The sequence below is a fragment of the Rhinopithecus roxellana genome, chromosome 7 (genome assembly GCF_007565055.1).
Source record: "Rhinopithecus roxellana isolate Shanxi Qingling chromosome 7, ASM756505v1, whole genome shotgun sequence".
Classification (NCBI taxonomy): Eukaryota; Metazoa; Chordata; class Mammalia; order Primates; family Cercopithecidae; genus Rhinopithecus; species Rhinopithecus roxellana.
The window spans coordinates 60,868,493-60,888,344 of NC_044555.1; positions in this window are offsets into that span (position 1 = coordinate 60,868,493).

Sequence of the window (19,852 nt, forward strand, 5' to 3'; positions counted from 1 at the left end):
CACTCATCTCTACTGCAGCTGTTGTATCTGTCCTGGGGGCATGCAAAAGTGTCTGGCCTGTCTGCTCCCTCCCTCATCCGGCTGCGGCAGCTGGCACCAGACTTCTCAGCTTTACAAAGCCTGTGGAATTCTAGGTGGGCTTGAGCAGTACCTATACACTGCCTCCAGGCAGCTCCCTGTGTTAAGACTGAAGGCCTGGGAGGAGTAGTGGAGGATCTCCCATGGCTAGGATTGTGGAACCCCAGGGGTCCACAATCCTACGGACCATGGCAGAATTGTGGAACCCCAGGGGTCTCTCACGTACCACTTCTCTGCATCAGGAAGCTTCTTCTGGCTCCATGCCAGTCCCAGCTCAGCTGGCTGTACAGCTTTGCTCTCCTCTGCTTTCTAAGATTCCTGTCACTTCTTTGATGGATTCCAGTGTGTCCTCTTAAGTGATCTACTCAAAGTGTTAATATTTACTCGCTATTTTGATTTCTTTCTGTGTGGGAGGCTCCCACTATCTGGTTCTATTCAGCCATCTTGAATCAGAACCTCAGAATTGAGTTTTTACATACACCAATAGTATGATCTATTAATAAACACATTATTAGTTGGACTTCATTAAAATTAAAAATATGTTATGCAAAAGACCCTGTTAAGAGGATGAAATAACAATACACAGACTGAAAGAAAATATGTGCCAAACATAAATTTAATATAGAACTTGTACTTAAAACATATAAATAACTCTTAAAACTCAACAATAAGAAAACAATCAACCCTATTAAAATTGGGTTCTGAGAAGACACCGCACTAAAGAAGATATACATGTGACAATTAAGCATATGAAAGATGTTCAACAACATACTTCATTAGGGAATTGCAAATTAAAATGACAACGCTATCACTATACATTTATTAAAAGAACTAAAATCTTAAACATTGACAACATCAACTAGTGGCAAGAAAGTGAAATGAGGAACTGTAACTCATTTGCTGATTGTAATGCATAATGGTACAGCAACTTTGGAAGACAATTTGGCAATTTCTTATAAAGCTAACCATAGTCTTACCATATGACCCAAATTCATGCTCTTAAGTATGTACCTAAGTGAGTTTTACTTCTTTTTGGATATGAATGCCTTTTGATTTCTTTTTCTTGCCTGATTGCCTTGGCTAGAACCTATAAGCACAATGTTTATTAGAAATGGTGAGGGTGGACATTATTGTCTTGTTCTTAATCTTAGAAGAAACGTATTCATTTCATCATTTTTTTAAAATATGAAATGCTATACTTTATTTTTCCAGAAAGTTTATCTAAGAATATCTGTGAAGAGTAATTTGGAGAGAAAGATTCTTCTAGTTTTCCTTAAAACTCGTCAGTACGTGCTATCCATGAGTAGTGACATTTTTATGGTTTTTATTTTTTCAGTCTTTCACCATTAAGTATGATGTTAGTTGTAGCCTTTTTGGTAAATTTTTAAAATCAGGTTGAGGAAGTTCCCTTCCATTTCCAGTTTTCTGGAAGTTTTTGTTTTGTTTTGTTTTGTTTTTTATCAGGAATAGATGTCGGATTTTTTTCAAATAATTTTTCTTTATTTATTGAAATAATATTTTTAAGTCTATTAATATGGTCAATGACATTGACCGATACTTGAATTTTGTATATGTCATGAAGTCCTAAACAGTTGTGATATATTATGCTTCGTACATATTGGTGCATTCAGTTTTCTAAAATTGTGAGGAATATTGATTTTCGGTTCTTTTCATGTGTAATTCCTCTGTCTTGTTTTGGTATAGCAATGCTGACTTCATAGAATGATGTAAAATATTTGCTTACCTTCTATTTTCTATAATAATTTGTGTAGAATTGGTATAGTTTCTTCCTAAAACATTTGCTGAACTTTACCATAGAAGCCATCTGCCCCTAAAATTCAATTTGTGGGAAGGAGTCTAACTACAAAGTCTATTTATTAAATACAGTGTTATTTAGGTTATCTATGTTTTCTTTAATTACTTTTGATATTGTCTTTCAGGGAATCTTCCCATTGTCAACTAAGTTGTCAAAGTTGTTGGCATACAGTTGTATTTAATATGCATTTATGCCATTTTACAATTTGTCAAATCTAAGTGATGCCTACTCTCTTATTCCTAACTTTCATAATTTATACCTTTACTCTTTTCTTCTTGATAACTTTGGCTAGAGATTTATCAATTTTATATATCTTCTCAAAAAATTGGTTTTACTTGCAATGATTTTTTTCTATTCATTTTCTGTCTTATAGTTTATTTTCATTTTGATTTTTGTTATTTTCTTTCTTCTAATTACTTTGGGCTTATTAACCCTTCTTTTGTAGTTTTTAAGTTGGAAGATGAGTCATTGACTTGAGACCTTTTTTCCTTCATCAGCTGGGCATTTAATGCTACAAACTTTCCTCTAAGAACTGCTTTAACTTCTTGGATGTGTGGGTTTATAATTTTCATCAAATTTACAAAAATTAAGTTTCTTAAAGCTGTTTCACTATTCAATGATTTTTTATGTCTTTCATTTTCCCTCTGTGTTTCACTTTGAATAATTTCCATCATTATGTCTTCAAGTTCATTAACAGTTTCTTTTGCAATGTTTAATTTGCTCTTATTCCTATTCAATGTATTTTTATCTCATACATATTCATCTTTTTATCTAGAAGTTCAATTTGGAACTTTTATAATCTTCCATGTCTCTTCTTAAAATGATCAATCTTTCTTCTGGAATCTCAAATATATGAAATGGAAATATAACAACTGCTATAATGGCCTTGCTTGTCTTCTAATTTTATTATCTACATTGTTTCTGAGTCTGTTTCAATTAAGGAATTTTTCTCCTAATTACAGGTAATATTTGCCTTTTGCTTTGCATACATGCTAGATATGTTTGTATTTGTATAAGTATTTTTTTATTTTTATCATGGAGCTGTTAAGATACTTGAAAAAAATATCTATTTTGGCTTTGATTTCAAGGCTTGTTAAGCTGGACCAAAAGAACTATTGGTTTATAGCTCATTTTAACCCTAACTGGGGCAAGACATTTTTGAATACTCTACCCAATGCCTCATGAGTTATGAGGGTTTCTACTGTGGCTGATCAGAATGGGAGCTCTTCCTGGTCCTGTGTGAGCTCCAGCAGTTGTATGTCTTTAACTCAAAAAGGTCAAGGAGCTCCACATTGCTTACCGATTATGTTTTTCCCAGGAACTATAACATGATATATTTACTTACTTGGTTATATTATTGCCCCAAGAATTTGAAAACACATCATTCATTCTAATTAATGTTGATTTAGAGAATAAATCTCATGGGAAACAACTTACACAGTATGTTCAAACAACAGTGATTTACTACTACTGCCAAATGGCAAGAGCAAGACTAGAAAATCTGAGGACTTGCCATTGCCAGTCTTCAATTTTATTTCCTCCACTAATACTCAGCCATAGCTGGAAAGGACCACTGTATTTTTATATCAAGCATTTCTAGAATGTAAAGGACTGGTATTCCCTGGCTAGTGTGGACTCTCTGGCTAGAAATAAAGAAGAGCAAAAAGTCATACGGTTAGACATTAAGAATCTGTTGGTATTTTCTAGGCAGTGAATGAGGCTTTCTCAATGTTCTTCATCAATACACTAGTTACTAAGGTTCACAAGAATCCTATGGAGAACATTCCGTCAAAGCTGACACCTTGGAGAGTGTGACTTCTAACAGATGGCAATAGTGCTGGGCTCATATATTGATTATTGCATTTCCTGGTTGTAACTGTATCACTGAATACATTAGGTTACTTGCATAAAGCTATACAGAAATGAAGAAAAACAGAAAACTACTTTAGCAAATTTCTGGCAACATATTTAGTTATAAATTGAGATTTCAATAGAGTTTTCAAGCTAATTTCTATTTTCAGATGTACAAATTTAGTCAATGGGTATTATATTCATCCCTGCTGACAGGAACAAGAAACTCTCACTGCTCATGGTCTCATTTCATGTGACACAATGTTAATAGGCATGAGAGGAGTACTGCCCAGAGAGAGGGCAGACCCACTAGGGTTTATGGTCCAGTCAGAGTCCTTCCATGGAAACTTATGGTAAGAGGAAAAAAAATCTCAGAATCAAACAATATGGATAATTCATTGTTTATATTTGTTTCAGCAAAATTCTGAATGATACAAGTGAACAAATTATGAAATATTCAATATGTTATTTCAAAATATATATACTTAATTAGAATGGAGTATTTTGCTAAGTGAAGTGATCCATCACAATAAATTTTCTCAACTTATAAAAAATAATTTTTTATTGAGCTTGGCTTCCCTGTTTATTTCATTTAATATTCCTTTGATATTTTTGGAGAAAGTTCCTTTAGGAGCTAGTGAAACTGCCTTTACAAACATTATGTCAGTGAGAAAATGATAGTAGTAGGAGAGATATGATCTAGCCCAAACCCCTCTTGCTTTTAGTTTCCAAGCTGCCTTAATTATCCCTGGGCTTAGGCAGAGCTAATTTTGGGAGACATTTAGGTATAGTTTAAATAATAATAGCCCTTCCACAAAACTCAGCCACTTTTGTAAAGCTTAGGAGAGACCAGCAGGCCAGGGAGAGAAGAGGAGCCTGAATTCTGCTAAGGTGTAGACATAAACAATTACCAGTCATTATTCTGGAAATCCTGCAGATAACACCACAATTGTAGATTGACCTTTTGAGATATCTTTTCAAGTTTTTTGCATGTTTGACACCTATGACTCCACCTGGACCCACCAATCTATGTCTCCTATGGCCTCACTGGGAAGCAACTCAGTGCAAGAGGACAACTTCAACTCCCTATGATTGCATCTCCGACCCAACCAATCAGGTGCAAGAACTTATTACCTTGGCCCACCCACCCATTCTCCGAACTGCCTTTGAAAAACCACTAACCTATGGAGCCTTCATGGAGATTGATTTGAGTGATCATTCCATCTCCCATGTAGCATGGTGGACCTCACGTCAATTAAACTCTTTCTTTACTGCAATGCTGTGCTCTTTATTTGTGCAGTGGGCAGGAAGAACCCATGAAGCAGTTACACTAGGATATTTGAATATTATTCCACAGTCAAAGAAATCCCTGTTCAAGCTTTTTTTCCTATCATTTACTAGAAGTGTGAGTTTGGGTCTCAGTTCATTTATCTGTAATGTGGTGATGAAAATAATGTCTCACTCATAAGCCTAATTACATTGTGGCTCTAAACTGGTATTATTTTAATGCTAATTGATCCATTTATCACCCTCCTGCATGGAACTGTGTTGCACACAAAACTACTTTGAATATTTTACCTTTCTTAACTCAAGGCACTGAGTTACTGGTGAACACTGTGTATTCTTCATGCATTGTATACTTTCACTATTGTAAATGTACAGTGTCATGATTTGTTTCCATCTTTAAATCAGAGATATTTTACTTTTAATAATTAATCAATGGAAATTCTTTAAAAACGTGTTTGCTGAGCACTGATAACCATTATAGGCACAGGAGACAAGGATAGATGAGGGAGATGTTACATTTCAACCAGAGGGTCTTATAATTAACTGGGAGAGTTGGGAATGCATGAGGCAAACAGGAGTGCAAAGGAGGGAGACTAAGTCCTTGGGGGAAGAGTATTCAGAAAATTTTTCATAGAGAAGGCGAGGTTGTTGCTGACTATAGAAGTTCCAGATCATCAGGAAGACAAAGATAAAGGGTATTTCTGGCAGAGAGAGTTGCATTTATAAAATTATATTGTTGTATGAAGGCATGGAGTTTTTTTTTTTTTTTTTTTTTTTTTTTGAGACGGAGTCTCGCTCTGTCGCCCAAGCTGGAGTGCAGTGGCCGGATCTCAGCTCACTGCAAGCTCTGCCTCCCGGGTTCACGCCATTCTCCTGCCTCAGCCTCCCGAGTAGCTGGGACTACAGGCGCCCGCCACCTCGCCCGGCTAGTTTTTTGTACTTTTTAGTAGAGACGGGGTTTCACCATGTTAGCCAGGATGGTCTCGATCTCCTGACCTCGTGATCCGCCCGCCTCGGCCTCCCAAAGTGCTGGGATTACAGGCTTGAGCCACCGCGCCCGGCCGGCATGGAGTTTTGAATGAATTGAAACTGTGGTGGTATTTATATAGCAAAATATATGTGATGGCAAGTTGGAAAGTTGAGACAAGAGAATTTAGGCCAAATCACAGTCTATCTTGAGTACATAGTAAATGCATTCACCTTTATCAAGTATTAACAGTAAGAACAATAGTTATTCATGGCATCAGACTCAATATTCAAGGGCAGAAACATGAGAGCATGAAAGAGAAAAATAAGATACACTGAGAACTTAGTTTTTACCCATTTTAAGGCTCTAGGATTTTTAAATATAGTCATATTGAATGCACATATAATAACATAACAGAATATATGGTGAATTCCATTCCCATCTACCCTGCCACAGGCTAATTCCCATGCAGAGGTTCTTGGAGAAACACTTTGGAAACGGAGAACTGTGCCTGTAGGGTGCTGTGCTGCTGCAGCTATAACTGCTGAGTGAGCTAAGAATAACGATTCTTCTGGTATAGAAGAGCTAGTATCAAGTGAATATACCAAAATTTACATCCATGCAGTGATTGGCATTGGGTAAATGATTTAACCTCTCTAGATACAGTTCCAGTTTAAAATATGAAGGAATGGACCAGGTGATGTCCGGTATCAGTCTCTGGGGAAAAAAATGCATTAATCAAACACAAAAGGTGGTCTATTGTACTAAAACAACAGATAAAATCAAAGTATGGGCTGACTTATTACTTTAGCACAATGAATAACCCTTAGTCTCTACCTCTATAGAAACTGGAATCACAGGGATACATAAGGAATGAATAATCTAGCTGGAAACAGATAAACAAAAAGATAACTATAGTACCTGCTTGTCAAGGTAACAGTAGTGAGTAAGGCAAAGCTCTCAGGAGAGGCCCCAAGGCATAACCAAGTGTAGAGGAAATCAATGAAGGCTTCCAAGAAGACACTTGTAGTAAGTTTCTACATGAGAAAGTGAGAAGACATTCTCTTGTCTTGTCTCCCCAGCTATATTCCTATTATTATTATTCCCTATATGTCCCTGTAAACCTAATCCCTATATAGGTCCAGATCCAAAAATGAGGGATCATTCATTTTGCTCAAGTAATAAGTGGATCCATCCTATGAGTTTCTCTGTGGTGTTAGGCACCTGTGCAGTGACAGCAGCAAGTGCAAACATTGGATGATTAGAGAATCGGGAGTATTCAGGAAACAATAAGGTGCTGCAGAGGGCTAGAACAAAGGGAACAAGGCATTCTGGGGTGTAAGAAGATGAGTCTAGGACTAGCAAGTGCCAGCTCATGAAAGATTATGTAAGTCATACTGAGAAATTGAATTTACTATATGTGTCATGGGGTGCCATGGATGAGTTTGTAAGCATAGAGATCACATGACCACATTTGCATTTTGGAAATCTCTTTTTTGAACATGCGAGAATAAATGATGAAGGAACAGGTGATAACATATGCAGAATTTCAGATGGAAACTGATGAGCGCCAGTACTAATAACTGAGGAAGTGGAAAATAAATGTAAAGAAAACACATTTGATTTCAAGTTTACAATTACATAGTAGAATAGTCTAGATGTGGTGGCTGCTTAGGTATAGGAAAGAAGGGAGTAGTAAGACACAACATCCACTCCCTAGTTTCTGGTTTGATCATTGGGGAAATGATAAGGGCATTTACTGGAATAATAAATTTAGTTTAGGTTTTTTATCCAGAATGTAAAGTTTATTTTCTGTCCAAGATTAGTCCATCCATCTGTGATTTGGATTCACCACTCTTGTCTCTTCAGGATTTTCAGCTCAATATTATTTCTTCACTGTATTCTCAACCAGTTGCCTATTTACCCTTTACTCTCAGTGTCACATATTAAAAACAAAACAAAAACACATTTTAAAAATGCCTGCTTATCTCCATGTTCCACCTATTTCCTTGGTTTTTTTTTTAAAGAAATTCTTCCATCACTTCACACTTTTTCTTGAACAATTTTCTTTATTACCATCTTCTATTTAAGACCTTGATATAGCCCATTCAATCTGCTGCTTGATATCAACTCTTTAGCCCTAATTCCTGTTATCTTTCCTCCTTTGTGACTCAGATTCACTCTTAGATCTTCTTTGCAGTCTATTTTAGCTCATCTCATCCTCCAAATACAGAATCTGCTTCAGCACAGAGCATTTACAATGCCATTTCAACCCATTATATGAGTTTCAAGCACGCATATATTTGGCACTCTACATTTGCTTCTCATCTACCAACACCTGAAAGCTGATGACTCCCCAGTATCAAATCTAACTCAGATCTCTCTTCTGAGGATCAGACCTGTGTATCTATTTGTTTGGTGTCACCTGCCTCTGAATGCCTGTACAAGAACCTCATATTACTCATGTCTAAGCTTAAACTCATAAGTGTGCGTGCACACACACACAACAAAATGTTTTGTAAGACGCTACACATATATAAGGACATACATGAAACATGTTATAGTGGATATACAATTAAAATAGCACAGTTTTCTTTTTCAATTGGATGATTAAATCTCTAGATGAATCGGGAAATTTGGGCATATAATTAACAATTCTATTTGAAACTATATCTAATTAACTCATCAATAAAGAACTTCAACACTGCCAAAATAAAATCAGAGTTGTTTTTTTTTGAGCCATAATGCTGAAAAAACAAAACAAAACAGAACAGAACAAAATGATAGCAATACTTCATGCAAAAAAAAAAAAAGTGTTAAGACAAATTAGGATAAAATTAGTTCAACCCTTTTTCAACATGCCAGTGTTCAGATTTTTCTTCTAGAGAGATTTCAATGCAAAATAGCATGCATATTAATTATGAAAGTACAAAATGATGTTATCAAGAAGGTGTCAGTGTGGGCTGAGTGTGAGTCATAAGAGGATAGAATCATGTACTTTAAAAGTAAAATGCCTACATTTGAATTCCCAGTTTATCAGGTTGTAGCTGTGTGACTTCTGACAAGTAACTTAATCACTTTACCTTAGTTTCACCATTTGTATAATGGGTTTGGTTTGATACTTACCTTCTCAGGTTGTTATAATTATTAAATGAGTCTTCATGTGTGAAGATTTTACAACAGTTTGAGTGCCATGGGATTGCTTAATATTATTATTCATAAATTATTTTTCCAATGCCACCATTGTATCAATTGAAACTTGTCTATTTTGAGACACATTTCACATATTCTATTTTGAAACTAGTTTCTGGCTTTCAATATAAGACAGCAAGAAGATCCAGCCATTTGAACTTGGATGAAATAATCTACCTGTACAATTGTAAAGGAGATTTTTGTTTGCAAATTTATTTGTGTATGAGTGGGAAAAAGGATGCAAACATTTATTCACAACTTTTTGTATCTGATGGGGACACAGCTTTATATAAGTGATATAAGCAATAATAAAGATTTCAGAAGACCTGAATATGAGAAAAAGGCTTTCCCTGACACTTCATTTACTATAAGTAAGTCACAATTTCTAAAATTTCCTACTAATTTTCTACTCTCACTTCTGAGTGTCCAACCTGCCAGTAACAGAGACAAACACCCAAAACATAACATGTCATTATCGTGACACAGAGGGTAATGACCTACCAGGCAGGTCAATTATAAATAATTTTTTACATCACTAAGGGAGCAGTGAGTTTTCCCTTATGGATAGACACTTACTCTGAATATGGATTTGCCTTTTCTGTTCAAAATGCTTTTACTGATATCACCATCAATGGACTTACAGAATCCCTCATTTATCATAAATAGTATCCACACATACATTATACAAATTTACTTCACAGAAAACGAAATAAATGGATTTCATTCTGTTCATTCACTGATTTTACCATGTACCACAACACAGAAACAGGCCAAACTACAAAATAGCTTATTGAAGGTTTAGTATGATGCCTTTGGTTGACAATACTTTGTGAGTTTGGGAATCTGCACGTAAAGGCCCAGTATGTGCTCTGAAACAATGAACAATGTATAGTGCCATTTGTTTTGTAGCCAGAACACACAAGGCATTGTACCAAGAGTTATTATTACCGGTGATAACGCATGCATACAAATGTTGGTTCTAGTCTCAATAACTTTGGGCTTTCCTGGGGTACAGTGTTAATCCCCCTCCGAAAAGAAATATTAGGTTGATGCAAAAGTAATTGCGGTTTTTATGGCAAAAATCGCAATTACTTTTGTGCCAACCTAATACTTCCACAAGGGCCAAAAGAATCCTTCCAATAAAGTTAAAGCTGAAATTACCACCTGTTCTATTTATGATACAGAGTGCCAGTTAATAGGAAAACAAAAATATTCTACTTGCTTTGTTAATTGATCCTGACTATTAACAGACAATAATGTGGCTGCTAGACAGGGGGATCAATGTGGACTTGTAATGAGTACGAAAATCAAGTGATTTTCTAGATGACTTCTTTGTAATTCTGGGTCTAATGGTGAAAGTTGATGGAAGGCATAGCAATTCGATGAAGGCCGGAGCTACAGGGGATTTTGACACTTTAGGAATAAAGGTTTTGGTTCACATCTCTAGTTAAACAACCTTGATCAAGTTAAGAGCAAGAGAAATAGTGACTAATTAGTGGAAGAGTAAAGTTATTAATGCCAACTATTGTATTGTGACCTACAGAAATCAAGACCTTAGATTTAAGCATGTTTTATTCTGCTTACTTTGTTGCATACAATATATATCCACTGTGTATATATATATAAAATATTAAATGTTTATATTCAAATATGTGCTATTACATGTATGTAACAAAGAATAATAAACCTATATTCTCTATATTCTTTGTCTACTATTTTCTATAACTAATTGTAGATAAACTTATATCATCTTAAAATTTAAAATTATCAAAGAGTGCTTGTGACAAGTAGAGAAGGAATAAGCATCACCCATTAATGGATAAAGTTTGTTGGGAGTTTAGGATTTTATTTCAGGGGTAGAAAGTGACAGCTTATTTATTTATTTATTTATTTTCTGAAATGGAGTTTCACTCAGTCGCCCAGGCTTGAGTACAGCAGCCACGATCTCAGCTCACTGCAACTGCCGCCTCCCGGGTTCAAGCGATTCTCCTGCCTCAGCCTCCTGAGTATCTGGGATTACAGGCACATGACACCACGTCCAGCTAATTTTTTGTATTTTTAGTAGAGATGGGGTTTCACTATGTTGGCCAGGCTGGTCTCAAACTCCCGACCTCGGGTGATCTGCCTGCCTTGGCCTCCCAAAGTGCTGGGATTACAAGCGTGAGCCACTGTGCCCTGCCAGAATCTTCTTTATATCAGAAATAGTCACATCATGAAACAGGATCTATTGCTACTTTTTTCATTTGGAAGTTAAACATAGGTAAAAGAGTGTGTGTGGATATTGAATTGACTAAAAAGTAGCCCATGCCAAATTGACTGGGTGAAACTGACATAATTCACATACTGATTTACATTCGCTTCTTCAACACAGAAGGAAGATCCAAAACTGTAATTCTGAGACTCCACTGAAAACAGAATTCAGGGCTAAATTGTGTCAATAAGAAGAATCAGTATGATATTTGGAAAGTGTAAGAGAAGGTCAAGCTATTATTCTCTAGCAAGAGTGTTGGCACACTCTTGAGAAACTGCAAATACGAATTTGCAGTAAACTTAAAATTAACTGCTGTTAATTACTTACTTTAGCTCAATGGGAGGCCAAGATCATCATCGGTGGCCTTCCTGTGATTCCTGCATTTCCAGATCTCACGAAAACCTAAAGTGTTCTTTCTACGGCTTTTACTTCCACAGCACTTGCAGTAATTAATACTCTAAGTCTCCATATTAAATTTTTTTCTACTTGAGATGGTTAGGGTGGCATTTGTCATGGTAATTTCTAATGCATACAGGCATGGATCTATATCTTATGCTGAGGAGAAAGCGTTTGGAAAGTTATTTTAAAAAGTCATCATATTAAATCAAAATTACAATTGAAAATTCATAGAACAGTGACACATTAGGGAACAAAAAAATTGCTTAAAAAGTCCAATATGTAATTTTTAACCATGTGAGCATGTTGTTGCTTTATTAAACACCAGATGAAGTTAATGACTTGCTTTTAGAAGTCATATATGAAAAATGCGTATCTTTAAACAATAGAATTTTACTCAACACAAATAGCTACTCACTTTAAGGAAGGCATGCCTGAACTGGGACCAGTCAACGTAACAGCATTGCTATAACAATGTTGAGCCAACTCATGTTTCTCACCTTATTTTCTCTGTAGGATGTGTGCACACTGATTGAGACAGTGTTTGAAATAATCTTCTCTCACTTTCTCTCATATTAGCACCTGTCACTCTTACTTTCATTCTCTCTGTTTCCTAAAACCATAAAGTTGAATTTGCCAAAGTTAAATGTGTGCATGATTTATGTCTATTGATTATCCTTTTGTTAATGTCCCCTCTATGCCTTTGCATTATTTATTTCTGTTATTTCAATATGAATATATTATAACCTAGACCTTGACGAATTTAAGTTTTATCAGGAAATCTGTTGGTCAAATTACAGCTTATTCTTAAATTTAATACTTGGGATCTGGTAGTAATTTTGTTATAAATAAATCTTTAATAGAATTTTATATGATATAGATTTTGAGTTTGTGCTTAGTAATAAATTTTTGGAGGGAGCAGAGGGGAGCACACTGAAGTGAAAACTCTAAATCACAAATACGTTTCTAAGTCTTGCAATGGAGTCCCCAGTGTGGCTGTGTCAATACTGATCAGGTAGGGTGTCCGAAATTACCTTGCTTAAAAGCTAATAAGCTAGCCTATTACGATTTCGAAGCTAGATATTTTGGTCAGAGATAAGAACTTTATTACTCACAGCACAATTGACAGCATAATCATCAGAGTATTTATGACCATTCTTCTGGCTCAGGTTCTACAAGGACAACACAGATGAGCCCAAAGAAACATCTGCCCATACAGTGGGTTGCATTTCAGAGAAGCAGCTTCGAACTTAGGGTATGTGAATCTTTTTTTATAATGAGCAGTAAGCATGCCTGTTCTTTGATCCAGATGAAAACCCTGTCTTTATTGTAGAGTAATACATTGTCTTTTGATCCAACGTAAAACACTACCTCTATTTTCCAAGGTTATTCACTATGCAAGCAATCCTGAAGAAATAGTAAGAAGAAAGACAAAGTTTTTGCTCACAAGATATACAGACACATGAGAATCCCTTGAAATATTGTCTCCCAACAAACTGCCTTTGTAGTCTGAGGCTGATTGCTTCATCATGACTTGTTTTTTACTGCCTGGGAAGTGAATTATCGATGTACTGTCTAATGAAATATTTTTTACATGAAGTCTTTGTATTTAATCAAAAATCTAAAAAAAAAGTGCCCCATTATTTTAATAATGTGAAGTCTCAGAAATTGTCAATAAAAAAAGAACAGTAGCTTTGACATTTACTTTCTGAATGTAAAAATCAAAATAGAGGCAACAAAAGAGCTTAGTCAAGATTCACTTTCTCCTGACCTGAGGGACAAAATCCTATTCAACTATTACCAGATACACACAATGCCCTTCTCCTTATATCAGGGAAAATTTTTCCCCAAAGAAAGCAAGTTCTGTAATGTATAGCAGAGCGATCTCTGGATAAACCTGTGTTTCTTGGTCAATAAAAGTTGGATTGAGGAGAAATAATACCTTACCCCTACTTTGTTTACAGACAAAGTAGAAGATATGGATCCTTTTTTATTTCAGAATACACACACACACACACACACACACACAGACCTAGAATTACTGTGTCAAATACATACATATGTGCACATGTGCATGCATATACACAAACATACATAAACAAAAAATAATATATTATATTTGTTTCCATCTGATGATCAATTTGATTCAAAAATAATAATTTGGGCCCTTCTCACCTCCTTACCATTTTATGATTTTAGGAATGAGTAACAGGGAGGCAGGAAAGATTGTCATATCAATGGTAGAAATACACAAACATAATGCATTGCCTACCACAAATCCATAGCAAAAGCAAGAGGTAGAATGTTCATTTCAATCCTATGATCAGTTATAAGATCAGTTACTAGGCACCTTTCTCTTTGTTGAGGATGTAACAGTAAAAACAGTAGGGTAATACAAGTAGACAAAACACTCATTAGACCTGTAAAGACATTTTATAAACATAGTAACTGACAGACTGACAAAAAACTAAACCATTTCAATTTCAAATTTCTTTGGTCAAGATGAATTTGGCTCATAACGTGATGCAGAATGAACCAATAAAATGGCAAAACAATTAAGTGTTTCTGTGTTCAGAAGGTAGTTTCGACTGGACTCGACATTGTTCTTACACAAAGGGCACAGAACCACAGGGCATATAGGTATCAGATTACTCTATACATAGATCTTCCTTGCTGGTCCAGCTATGAAATTGACACTGAAAGTAAGGGCTGTGGTCTACCAACCACCTAGTATTCAAAAACATACCAGTCATTTATCAACTCTTAATAGGCAACATCTATATGGATATTATTGTCCCAGGCATTATTAAGTGTGCAGCAAGAGACTCAAGCTCTGAGGTTTAAATTTCTGAGGTAATAATCAACCTCTTTGTATTAGTCCATTCTCATGCTGCTATGAAGAAATAGGTGAGACTGGGTAATTTATAAAGGAAAGAAATTTAATTGACTCACAATTCCATAGGGGTGGGGAGGCCTCAGGAAACTTACAACCACTGCAGAAGGGGAAGCAAACACGTCTTTATTCATATGGTGGCAGCAAGGAGAAGTGCCAAGCAAAAGGGGAAAATCCCCTTATAAAACCATCAGATCACATGAGAACTCACTCAGTATCACAAGAATAGCATGGAGGTAACCATCCCTATGATTCAATTATCTCCCATAGAGTCCCTTCCATGACACGTGGGAATTATGGGAGCTACAATTCAAGATAACATTTGGGTGGGGACACAGTCCAACCATATCATTCTGCTCCTAACCCCTCCCAAATCACACATTCTCACATTTCAAAATGCAATCATGCCTTTCCAACAGTCCCCCAAGGTCTTAACTCCCAAATCACACATTCTCACATTTCAAAACGCAATCATGCCTTTCCAACAGTCCACCAAGGTCTTAACTCATTCCAGCATTAACCCAAAAGTCCAAGTGCAAAGTCTTATCTGAGACTAGGCAAGTGCCTTCTGCCTATGAGCCTGTAAAATCAAAAGCAAGTTAGTTACTTCCTAGATACATTGGGGGTACAGATATTGGGTAAATACACCTATTCCAAATGGGAGAAATTGGCCAAAATGGAGAGGCTACAGGCCCCATGCAATTCCAAAATCCAGTGGGACAATCAAATCTTAAAGCTCCAAAATGATCTCCTTTGACTCCATGTCTCATATCCAGGTCACTGATGCAAGAGGTCAGTTCCCATGGTCTTGGGCAGCTTCAACCCTGTGGCTTTGCAGGGTACATCTCTCCCTCCTGGCTGCTTACATGGGCTGGCATTGAGTGTCTGCAGCTTTTCCAGGCACATAGTGCAAGTTGTCAGTGCATCTATCATTCTGGGGTCTGGATGATGGTGGCCCTTTTCTCACAGCTCCACTAGGCAGTGAGAACTCTGTGTGGGGGCTCTGACCCCACATTTCCCTACAGCACTGCCCTAGCAGAGGTTCTCCATGAGGGTCCCATCCCTGCAGCAAACTTCTGCCTCCAGAACATTCCATGCATCCTCTGAAATCTAGGCAGAGGTTCCCAAACCTCAGTTCTTGACTTCTGTGCACCTGCAGGTCCAAAACCATGTGGAAGTTGCCAAGGCTTGAGGCTTTCACCCTGTGAAGCAATGGCCTGAACTGTACATTGATCCCTTTTTACCACAGCTGGAGCAGCTGGGACACAGGGCACCAAGTCCCAAAGCTGCACATGGCAAGGGGAGCCCTGGGCCTGGCCCACAAAGCCATTTTTCCCTCCTAGGCCTCTGGGTCTGTGATGGGAGGTGCTGCCATGAAGGTCTCTGACATGCCCTGAAGACATTTTCCCCATTGTCTTGGAGATTAAAATTTGGCTCCAAGTTACTTATGCAAATTTCTGCAGCAGATTTGAATTCCTCCCTAGAAGATGGGGGTTTCTTTTCTGTCACACTGTCAGTCTGCAAATTTTTCAAAATTTTATGCTCTGACTCCTATTGAATGCTTTGCTGCTTAGAAATTTCTCCTGCCAGACACCCTAAATCATCTCTCTTAAGTTCAAAGTTGTACAGATCTCTAGGGCAGAGGCAAAATGCTTCAAGTCTCTTTCCATAGCAAGAGTGACCTTTACTTCAGTTCCTAACAAGCTCCTCATCTGCATCTAAGAACACCTCAACCTGGACCTTACTGTCCATATCACTATCAGCATTTTGGTCAAAGGCATTCAACAAGCCTCTAGGAAGTTTCAAACTTTCCCACATTTTACTGTCTTCTTCTGAGTCCTCCAGCCTGTTCCAACCTCTGCCTGTTACCCAGTTCCAAAGTTGCTACCACATTTTTGGGTATTTTTACAGCAGCACCCCACTACCTGGTACCAATTTACTGTATTAGTCTCTTTTCACACTGTTATGAAGAAACACCAGAGACTGGGTAATTTATAAAGGAAAGAGGTTTAATTGACTCACAGTTCTGCAGGGCTGGAGAGGCCTCAGGAAACTTATAATCATGGCAGAAGGGGAAACAAACATGTTCTTCTTCACATGGCAGCAGCAAGAAGTTCCAAGCAAAAGGGGAAAAGCCCCTTATAAAACCATTAGATCTCATGAGAACTCACTCATTCTCACAAGAACAGCGTGGATGTAACCATGCCCATGACTCAGTTACCTCCCACTGGGTTCCTCTCACAACATGTGGGGATTATAAGAACTACAATTCAAGATGAGGTTTGGGTGGGGAAGACAGCCAAACCATATCACTCTTCATACTATTAGTTGTAATATTGGTATATATTTTAATCTACGTAAACCTTAACTTCATATCCTGGAAGATGAAGAAATAAAAACCATGTGTCTACATTGTCTGAAACTGCATCCTTGTATCTTCTCTTACCAGTTGTGTGAATTTATGCTAGTTATGTAATTTCCCTGGGCCTCAGTTTTTGTCTTTATTTGTTTTTGAGACACACTCTTGCTCTATGGCCTAACCCGAAGTACAGTGGTGCAATCATACCTCATGGCAGCCTCCAACTCCTGGGCTCTAGAGATCCTTGAACCTCAGCCTCCAAAGTAACTAGGATTATAGGTGTGCACCACCATCCCTGGCTAACTTACTTTTTATTTTTTATTATCTTGTGGAGAGAGCATCTTGCTATGTTGCTCAGGCTTGTCTCAAACTCCTGGCCTGAAGTGATCCTCCTGCCTCAGCCTCCCAAACTGTTGGGATTACAGGCATGAGCCACCACACCTGGCTCTGGGCCCATTTTATTGGTCATAAAAATGGTGGAAGAAATAGTATTAATTAGGCTGTTGTGAGAATGCAATGAGTTAACTGAATACGAGAAACCACTTGGAAAAGTGTCCGGCTCATGCCAACCATGTTAGTAGGAAAACATAAAAAGTTCAATAAAAGAAATTGTTATTCAAAATAGGAGACATAGTATTTTAGCTGAAAAAGTTTTAAATACAGGTTGTAGAGATACGACATGCACAACTAGATATTTCAGTCTCTGGGGATGCATATGGCAGGACATGGCAATATCAAATAAATGATAAGAAAACCATCACTGATGTGGGCACTCAGAGGAAGGAGAGATCCACAGAAGAACAAGAGTATGGAAAACGTTCCAAGTGGAAGAGTCTCTTGTGGATGTTGAAAGGTTTTTGGCATTCAAATGGGTGATGAAGCCATGAGATAAAATTTACAATTGATACAGAACTTCATCATGACCTGACTTCTCATCACCTCTCTGACCTCTCCCTTACCTTCTTTTTACCTTGCAAGCAAAATGCTTCAGTCACTGTTTCCCCTTTTGATTTAATAAAGATACCAAATCTTCCTGGCATCAAGGCAACACATATGTTCTATCTGCCTGGAACTTTCTTCCCCTACTCTTTGTCAGGTAAATACTTCTCATACTTCAGATCTCATCAACAAGAAGGCTATTCTTACCCTCTGCCTTCACCAGATAGGTTGGCTTCCCTGATATAGTCTGCACTCCTTCATAGCACTATCACCAATTCTAAATATGTATTTATTTTTGTAATTATTTGTTTGATGCCTGCATTTCCCTATAGAACATAAGTCCACTAAGGGCATGAGCAGTCTACACTTTATTAACCACTGATTCTCTGTTTTCTAGCACAGTGTTTGATATGGCATAGGGGCCCATTTAATCATCAGTACTAGTTGAATCAATATTGTTAAAATGGCCATACTGCCCAAACCAATCTACAGATTGAAAACTATTCCTATTAAACTACCAATGTCATTGTTCACAGAATTAGAAAAAACGTACTATTCTAAAATTCATATGAAACCAAAAAAAAAAAAAAGAGGGGCTAAGAGTTGAAAAGCAACCTGTTGGGTACTGTACTCACTACCTGGGTGATGGGTTCAATCGTACCCCAAACCTCAGCATCACACTATATACTGTTGTAACAAACTTGCACATATAGCCCCTGAACCTAAAAAGTTGGAATGAAAAACAGTATTTGGGGGGTTAATGAATAAGGGTAAAGAGGTAGAATAATGCAACAGTCTTGGGAAATATTAACACTTCTCTTGATTTTGCCATTAACTAATAATAGTCACAAAGTCAAACACAGTATTAACTTTGATTATACATTACTTCTCCTCAAAACAACTTCCCCAGCTTACATGTTAACTTCCCCCAGGTTACATGCTGTTATCCTAACTTTATAGATGAGAAAATTGATACTAGGAAGCTGATTATCTTGACTAAAATCACACACCTAAGCCTAAGTGACAAAATAGACCAAATAGTGTGGGGCCTTTGAAAAAACATGTGAGGGCTTTACACAAAGATATGCCTGGGTTTCAGTCATAGTTCTGTCCCTTACTAGCCATATGTCTTTCGTAAACTAAGCTTCTCTAAGCCTCAGTTTTCTCAAGAGTTAGATCCAATGCTGTCAATAAATTAGAAATAATTTATGTGAAGTACCTAGCCCATAACTGGTATTCAATCACCAATTATTTACAGGGAGCTGGTAACATATCACTAGGTGGAAAAACCGAGATACATCCCTAAGTGGTGATAGATAACTTACAGAAGTGGATGAGATCTCCAAAGAAGACAGTATAAAAGAGCATAGCAGTCCTCAGAGACTTAACATGAACATTAAGGTAATCTGTAAAGTTGGATTTCCCCAGTGAATTCACACATTTGGTAGTCTCCTCCCCTTGAATCATGGCTGTTTCTGTATTTTACTTAACCAGTAGAAAGTGACAAAAATGATGCTCTTCAAGTTCTGAGCCTAAGACTAAAGAGCAATTGGAAAGTTGGGGGACTTCTGCTCTTCTTACTGTGGACACCCTGAGCAGGAGTCCTACTGGAGAGACCATATGGAGAGACTTGGTGGAGAAGTCATGTGGAGGGGTAGGAGTACTAGGACTATAGAGGAAAGAAAGGACAGAGAGAAAGAGGAAAAGAGACAATGAGAGAGAGAGAGAGAGATTCAACCATGTTGATGTCTCAGCTGAGCCTAGCCTTCCAACTTCCACATAACCTTAAGAAGCCAGACCTGCTAGTGAAACACCTTGGACGT